The following is a 7,387-nucleotide window of genomic DNA, read 5'->3' on the forward strand; positions in this document are numbered from 1 at the left end:
GGAAGAGAAAGTAATAGTCACAGGGTCTTTGAAGAAAGGTTTGTGACCTGACCCAGGCCTTCAATGAAAACTAATAATGAATTGACAATATTAGGCTTGTGCTTAGGAGTGTGAGATCTGTTATAATGTAGGTTGGAAAGAAAGATCCATTAAATAGCTTGCCAACGGTACAGTATTAGTCGAACTGATTCTTTCTCCTGCAGGAGCTATAAATCAACAGCACGTGCCCAGATTCATGAAGGAAGTTAAAATCTTTTTCTTTCAAGAAAGATTATTCAAAGAATTTTTGTTCTTGTTCAGTTTTCATATGTTATTTAATCATTTGATTTATATTAATTCTTACCATCAGTCACTGAGGAACTATCGATTTGTTCTTTGCATTACAACCTGTACAACCACATAATGAAAAGATAGATCTCCAAATAAACAAAAAATTTTTTGTTGCAATCCTCCATAACTAATAATATCCAAACCCAGACATATGTCATTTTATCTGATTGCAAAAATGGTCTACACTTTAAATGTCCTCTGACATTTTTTCATGATGACTTTTCAAAAGGCATCTTGGGTTTCTATTTTACTTACATATAAACGTTGACCTTTTTGCCAGCAATAAAAAATATCTCCAGAAGTAACAGAAAACTGATCATCAGTGCTACTTTCATGAATCACATGAAAATGCGTGCCTGTAACAGTATTTTCTGAGCTGTCCGAATCTCATCTGAATGCAAGATGGGACACTGGAGGCGGCTCTCTGTTTCCCTGCAGCATGAGCCTGACCCTGCAGACCCTCAGCCATGAGCAAGGCAACTACCAAGAATGCCACTATTTCCCCAGAGCAACCTATACAATAAAAAAGCTAACACTTGCAGCTCAGAAAGCCTCAAACAAAGCAGCGGTCACAATTATATTCTGTCATCTTTTGCACAACAATTCCCTGAGAAGTCTATAAAATAGTTACTTACGGAAAGGGAAAGAACAAACCAGTAAATGAAGGTAAAAGTAGTGTTTTGGGACTGGGCAACACAAACCCCATGCCTTGGGTGCTTGGCCTCTCCAGCCTTCAGCTTGCACACGCCAGAGCAGGCAAGGCTCACACTTCCCCAGACAAGCTAGGGGAAAGCAGGGAAGAAGGAGCAGGCTCTTGCCTCCTTCGTTCGCTGTGGCTCTCTGATGAATTCCTATAATTTCCTATATGAGTGATAGGAATCAGTATTCATCAGTAATTTATACAAAGTTCATCAGTAATTATTCATCAGTAATTTGTACAAAGTTTTGGTGTGCCAGGTGTTGTCTTTTAGCTTAAACAGCTCTTTTTCCTTCTTTGTTTTTACCCTGTCCACCCCTTCTTTTCTCCCCTTAAATTTAGAGAGAGAATACAGTCCTCTGCTCCTCTTTTTTTTTTTTGCTAAACTAAACAAAGAAACCCTTTCTAGCCTCATAGTAGTTTCTCCAGTTACTTAACATTCTTGTAGCCTTTTCCTGAATCATAATTTTGCTTTATCTTCCTTCATCGTGAAGGACCTGAAATTAACTCAGTTTTGCAGATAAAGCGATCCCATTACTTACACAATGACACTGCAAGTTCCCTATTGCCCTTGGGTACTTTTATTAGTGGGAAGACTGTGTCTGAGTTCATAACCATGTGTGCTTTACTGAGCACATAACAAGCTGAATTTTTAGTACAGGAATATTTACACTATTGAATATTAGAGAAAAGCGTTTGAAGTGGAGAGAGCGAGAGCTGCGTGTCTGGTCTCCGTGTATGCAGAACATCCTACAGACAAAACAGGGAAAGACTATTAATGTTCAAGGAAATGCAAACAGAAGGTGCAGCTGTTTCCTCAACAAATTCTGCAGAGAAATCCTCCCCTCCTTTGGTTCTCCTTTTTCTGTAATCACCTTGACTTCTGCTTCAGTCTTTTCTGTGAAGAATACATACGGTATATGTTTGAGAGTACTTACTTGTCAGTACTTATTTGCCAAAATGTTTTTGCTTAACAAGCATAGCACCTCTGTGTAAAGGCAGGACACTGTTTAGTTCCGAGTATTCTGCTGCAAAATTTGCATTTTTTATTTCATTAAAAATTACACTCTCTGTGTTTTTCAGTCCTTTTTTTCCAGCAAAAAAATTGAGCATGTAATTCTGGTCATTTGTTTTGCAAACTAAGTCCACTGAATCATTATATCATCTTCCTGCCAAAACATCTACACTCTCTTACAAATAAATGAACAATAAAACAATCCTGTCTTTTTCTCAGACAGATTTTGCAGTGGTCTTCTAGTCATTTTAGGGATTCTGATCCCTGATACAATTTGACCCCAAATAAGAAATTCCATGAATCTGAAAAAGATGCACACTCGGCCTCAGTCCTTCATCTCTTTGCTGCAAAAGTTTCTCATATGAAATTGCTTTCATTTTTATTCCAAAAATGCAGTATTCTTTAAGTCTCTACAATACAGACTGATTTGTTTTGCTTACTTAATGTAAGCTGTAAAATAAATTTAAGGTGTTAGACAAATTCATATTTTAAAGCAATATTTTAAATTCCTTGTTCTTTTCAGTTAAGCCTAATTCTTATTCGAATCTTTACAAATTATCTGCTCCATCTGGGACTGCAATAGAAGTTTAAACCACACTTTATTTCTTTTGTTTCTTTGTTTCAAAACATTTTTTTTCCCAGTAACTACTGCATTTCTACTACTATGGAGGTTTCTTATGTGATTAAAAATAACCCTATAAGAGTTAGGAGTTCTGACACAAATTTCAGAAGACTGTTTAATGCTACAATTGAGGTAAAGGACGTTAGAGGAAAGAGCCTGCAAGAGGAGGAGGCTGTGAACACAATTTCCTTCCAGTGCCCCCGTTCTGCGCTGCTGCCCTAGTCCCCCAGTCAGTCTGCACCAAAACCACCGGGACCTCGCTCCTGTCCCACACACCTCCCGTCTCTCCATAGACATTCCCGGTGGAGGAAGAGCACACGTCTGCAACAGCCCTGCCTCCAGTGACAGTTCCTGTGACTCTGTGTGCAGGATGGAGGGTCCCAGGAGGCCAAGGAGGATACGGGAGGAGTACAGGGGACATTTACTATCTGCTAAAGTGGAAAAACTCCGGCAGTGGGAGGACAGATATTAGCCACCCTGGCGCAGGGTTGCTGTCTCTCCAAAACCCATTGAAACAGAATGTTTGCAGGAAAAAAAAGGTCTTTTTCTTACCCTGCTGGAAAGCTATAGCAGCAAGACAGTCTACATATCAGTGCTCCGTGTCCCAGAGAAAGTGGGATTCTGTCAGCCGAATTTGGCACAGGCAACGCGGCACCGGGCGCACGTCTCTGCCAAGCAGCTTCCAGGTGCCCCCGCATAGCACGCTCGCATCCTGCCCACTCTGCCGCCCTCTGAAGCCAAACTAGTTGCCATGGCAGTGGAAAGAGGTGCTGCTGGACCCATCAAGGTAGCGAAAAAGGGTTGACAGGTGTCATTTAGCACGCCACAGTAGTCGTCTCCTGTATCCAGCTGGGGTTTCTTATAAACTCCCCTTCAGCCCATTCCTAACCCTTTTTACAGTTCTTGTACTATAAGACAGCATCTCTATTTTCTTCAGTTTATTTGAATACTTATTTCCAGAAGATCCCCAGTACCAATTTACACATAAGTGAAACCTATCTGTAAAGTACAGACTCTTGTTTTAGAAGTCATAGGTGTCAGGAAAAAAAAAAAAGAAAATCATTGCTACTGTCACAGGCTTCCTCTCCTTCTCTGCATCACTCTGGTGCCACCTTTTTTCTCCCCTCAAGCAGTACAGCATTAAACACAGGCTCTGGATTGTATTTGGCTACATACCAAGAGATAAAGTTCCTAACAATATTGTCCATAAAATGAGTAGCTATGAAACTCTGACACTACTCCAATCTCAGATGCTCCTTGCTACAAGCATCCTGTTTGCTCCTGCTTGGTCTTGGAAGTCCCTTTAACCAGGAGGTTCAGGAGGACCCAGGCAGGCAAGCAGAGGAGAGTCAGACCCAACATATTTGTGTACAGGAGAGCAGGCAACACCGGATTTCCCAAATTCTCCTTCCCCGCCAGCCCAGGCCTGGCCAGCAATGCCCCGGGGTAAACCCTGGTGTGCTCAGTCATGTCCATGCTGGCCTAGGCACAAACTTCAACATTAGGCGCAGGGGAGCATTAGCTCATAGGTGGGAGCTCCAGAGCAAAAATAATCTGTCAAAGGTAATGTGGGAGAGGTCAAAGGCATGGATGCAGTTCAGCAGAAACCCAGCTTTATTCATAATGAATAATATCCTCAAGAATGACCTTTCCTCCAAGGGTTCTCTCACATAATGGCATTCAGAGCTAGAGAAGGCTAATTCACTTACCACGTGATAGAAATTGGTAATTCACTCACCACACTTTCTGTAATCTCTCTGCCACTTGACTCATGACATAAAAATCTCCTTCCTTCTTCCAACACTGTGTGTTCCTCTCCAGATATCCTGAGTTTCATGTTACTCTATTCAGAGCATGCTAGCTCATAATAAACTCACTGGATTAACCTCAAATGTCCCATTTGGGCAGGGTGCTTCTATTTGTCTGTAATTATTATTGAATTGACAAGAAGCTCTTTGCAGTCATCCACCTAGACATACCCTTGAAACCTATGAAATGAGCTATGGGTATGCCTGCCTTTGGGAGAACAAGGGTCTAGACACCCTTCCTTGGAAGTAATGTTTCATGAATGACCTTTATTTTAATTAGGTTAATAATAAAAATTTAAGTTATTTTAATTAATAACCCTTGAGCATGACAGGCATTGGTTTTCAAAGATCTTGGGGATCTAGCTCTTCCCCGTGAGTCCAGGGGAGCAGTGCCACCTCAGCACTCTCGAATAGGAAGAAGGGAAGGACAGAAGCAGTGCCTGAAGCTTTATGCTGCAGGTCAGGAAGTCATGGCTATATTGGCTGCTCGTCCCATATCTGATGCTTGGATGTCACTCCATTTCCCCTCCAGTCTTTCCTGATCGTTTAGATTACAAAGTTTTCAAGGATAAGGACTTCCTCTCTCTGCTCATTTGAGCAATGCGTAGCTTGTTCAGAGGGGCCTTGACAGCTTTGGGAATCTCTCTATGTGACTGAAATTTATATGTGAGAAACACGTTTCAAAACAGCATTTTAGCAAACCCCGTCCCTGACACATTCTCTCCACAGCTGTGAATGGAGATGATGATGTATGGAAAATGCACTCATTTGAATGATAGGATTTCCCAGAGAGAATCCAGTTCAATGAGATTGCTTGGGAGGTGGGAAATGCTGAGTAGCAGCAGACACATTCATATGCATGGCCTGTTATGCATTCCTGAGGCTCTGGTTATGAGCAAGGATTTCTATTACTATAGCATTGTGAATGTATCTTACTGCAGCATTGCTAATTGTTTTGGTATCTGCCATACAGTTTTAAACCTCATATCCTGCCTTGTAATGATATATGAAAAAACATTCAGAAGTGCTAACATGCTTTAGGAGGCAAAAACCAATGATACGCAGCTATACGACTTGCCAGAGCTATGCTGGTATCCTTGCGTAGCACAGCACTGGCAGAGGAGAATGCCCAATTCTGCTTAAGAAGATCTAAGGCAGTGCTAGACTGTGAAAATAGCCCTTCTGTTTCTAAATCATTTAGGTGCTTTGGAATTTCTTGGCAAGAGTGTTTAGAGAATTCTTTGAATTTTAGCACATTTCAAGAAAACTTTGGCAACATCTATTTCAAATAATATGAAAACCAAGCAAATAGATTATCACAGAAGGAAGACGAAGAGAAAAATAAGAGGAACTATACAGGAAAAAATATGAGGACATGAGGTTGACTAAGATTTATGATTTTCACTGAAATCAATAGTCAAACAGATCAGAAAGCAATTATTTTTTCTTTTTTTTTCCTCTTAAAGAGACAGAAGGTTGTAAAGGATATTCTTTACTCTTGTGGAACACTGTACAGATGTCAAGGGTTAATTTTGAACAACAGAGATCCAGGATAGAGCTAATGAAAAGTAAGTAACAAAGCAGAATCTCTCGTCCAGCAGCAGGGAGAAAGTGAGTTAGAGAAATGGGAAGGAAAAGACAGGAAGGTGGGGAGAAGAAAATAGAGGAAAGCACGAGTCCTGTGCAAGTCAATTCTTTCTGCAAAAATAGAAGCAGCAGAAGGAACAAATTAGCAGGTTTTTCAGATACAACACATAGTAGTTAAAAAGAAGTATGATGTAATTGAGGTCATGGATATTTAGTTTATTCAGGAGACTGGCTAAGATACTAAACTAAAAAAAAGCAGACTCAAAAGAGTTGAAAGAGAATGCTGAAAAAAGGGATATTCAACACCTAAATAAAGAAATTTTGTATTGCAAACTTGGTAAAGAACTGAAAGCACACACTATCACTAAAAATTACAGGAGTGTTGGGGTGAAAGGCAGAATTATTAGATTTTGGGACATTATAATAGCTCTAGATCACAAACAACCACAGTGCAAAGTATGTTATATGATCGCATATACTCAACCATGCTGGAGTCTGCCAGAAAATCTGCCTGGGAATGCCAAAGGTGCCTGTTTGGCCTCCCAGGAGCAGACGGGCGAACTGGAGTGAGCAGGAGGCTGAGCTGCTACAGCAAGTGCTCCTTGTGTGCTCAGTCACACACTGGATCGAGCTCCACAGGCTTTTTTCACCTATGTCGACTTCCCTTTGGTTCTTACCACCTGATACAGACGAGAAGATATCTTCAAAGTTCCCCTTCTTCAAGACATTCATGGGCAAGATCATTAAGTTATTTCTGCAATGACGATAAGAGAGCAGTGAGATATGTGTCAAGAGGTGTTGTCGGTTGTCCAGAAATGCCTGAAGGAAACATAACTAACAGAACGTGAGTAGGACATCTAGCTTCAGACAGACTGTTTCATCCAGCAGGCTGCTGGGAAAAGACAAGCCGGTGGCAGTAATTAATGAGCAGCAGAATCTGGGAGCAGTCTTCTGCTTGCAATACAGATCTGGTGTCCATGGCTTTGGAAAGGATAGAGGTTATGAAGGCTGCAATTCCAGAGCTGGAAAATAGCATTATGATGGGGCAACACGGGCAAAAATGCCAGGGGGAAGAGACTGCATTTTGGTAGGGCTCTCCAAAGGCTAGAAGTGATCAATAATAGCTAAAATTTGGCACAGGATCCCATTTTGATGGTAGCCACAATGTATGGATGAAGAAGTAACTCTGCCAAAAATTAAGCTTGTTTGGGATCAGTTGCTTCCTGCCTATGAAGAAAACTGCTCTGAATATTTGGAATCCCTGGGAGAGAGATCTGGGGGATTTCTAGCTGGTTTAGTTCCCATCTGGACACCACCAGATTACAATC

This window comes from Apteryx mantelli, chromosome 9, assembly GCF_036417845.1.
Source record: "Apteryx mantelli isolate bAptMan1 chromosome 9, bAptMan1.hap1, whole genome shotgun sequence".
Classification (NCBI taxonomy): domain Eukaryota; kingdom Metazoa; phylum Chordata; class Aves; order Apterygiformes; family Apterygidae; genus Apteryx; species Apteryx mantelli.